We start from the raw sequence: 1,443 nt of genomic DNA, 5'->3' as shown, positions 1-1,443 counted from the left end.
TCGAGTTGTTTAATATTTTGCATGACTAGGAGATCACAAGGTAATTTATTACCTATTGATTTCGAGATTGAAAGGATCCTAACCAACAATAGAAGAGTTGCTAGAGGTACTTCAAGAGTTGTAGGTATTTGAGAGATTGTGGACATTCAACCAAATAACATTGAGTTTACCAACCCTTTTTCAAGAGAAGGAGAGGATAACCTAATACAAAACCCACCACAAAATCAACCTACAATGCCTAAATTTTCATCACATTCTGTACCAACCGAGGAGAACCTACCAAATGGTACTCCTATACCACCACACTTAACCGGTAATTTCATTGCCAAATCCGCATTCATACTATTAGTTGAGAGAAGTAAATTTGGAGGGATGCCTAGTGAAGACCCTCACTCACATATGGAGACTTTTTGTGACTATTGTGATGCAATTTCTGAAACCGGAGTTAGTCAAGACCAAATCCGATGAGTATTATTTCTTTTTTCCTTGATCGGTACCGCAAAGAAATGGTTGAAGAGCCTAAACAAGGCTACCCTTGGAATTGATTCATGGAAGAAGTTAGCACTTGCTTTCTATAAGAAATTCTATCCTCCGGAGAAGACCAATATGTTGAGAGCCCAAATCACCGGGTTCAAGCAAAGGGATGAAGAATCATTGTATGAAGCATGGGAGAGATTTAAGGACACTTGTCGTTCTTGTCCACACCATGGACTTAGCAAGTGGTTCCTTGTGCAACAATTTTGGAACGGTTTATTTGAAGACTCCCGCAATATTCTCAATATAGGATCCAATGGGATGTTTACCGAAGTTGATGACAATCAAACATGGGCCAAAATCGAAGAGATGGCAGTTTAGAATTCCCAATATAGTAGGCCTCGAAAGGCCACTAGAGGAGGAAAGCATAAGGTAGATTCCATCACACAATTGGGTGCTCAACTAAGTGCTCATATTGACACCATCAATTTGAAGTTTAAGAAGGCCATGGCTAAGCCTCATGAAGCTTCCAAATCACCCAAACAACGTGTTAATGCTATGGTGGCATCATCCTCAATTCCAAGTGAAGTATGTGAGAGTTGTGGAACTTTGGGACATGACCAAAGTGAATGTAGGGGAACAAATAAACAAGTGAATGCTTTCCAAGCATACAAGAGTGGCACCCCTTATTCCAAATATTACAATGAGAATACCAAATTCCATCCAAATCTTTCATACAAGAGCCAAGATGTTGTGGATGCTAGTGACAAGCAAGGAGTTGTGGAGAACTCTAAGGAGGTAGATCCTGTTCTAATGAAATTTCAAAGAAGAAGAATGAAGAGAAGGCTAAGGAGAAAGAGCCTATTATGATCAGACTTCCATTCCCAAGTCGTCAAGCTAAGCCTAAGTTTGATGAGCAACTTGGAAAGTTCATGGAAATTGTGAAGAACTTACAAGTCTCAATCCCAT

At 39.8% G+C, this 1,443-nt stretch overlaps 1 non-coding gene across 1 annotated transcript; it reads right to left on the bottom strand.

Moving 5' to 3' along the window:
- Positions 1-606: 606 nt before the first annotated feature.
- LOC141625393 (small nucleolar RNA R71) lies at positions 607-713 on the bottom strand. Its single transcript, XR_012535176.1, has one exon. It is a non-coding gene; the product is annotated as a small nucleolar RNA R71 (small nucleolar RNA).
- Positions 714-1,443: the final 730 nt, after the last annotated feature.

Source organism: Silene latifolia, chromosome X, assembly GCF_048544455.1.
Source record: "Silene latifolia isolate original U9 population chromosome X, ASM4854445v1, whole genome shotgun sequence".
Classification (NCBI taxonomy): domain Eukaryota; kingdom Viridiplantae; phylum Streptophyta; class Magnoliopsida; order Caryophyllales; family Caryophyllaceae; genus Silene; species Silene latifolia.
The sequence above is the reverse complement of the archived record's forward strand: the minus strand, read 5'-3'. Positions and strand labels throughout refer to the sequence as shown.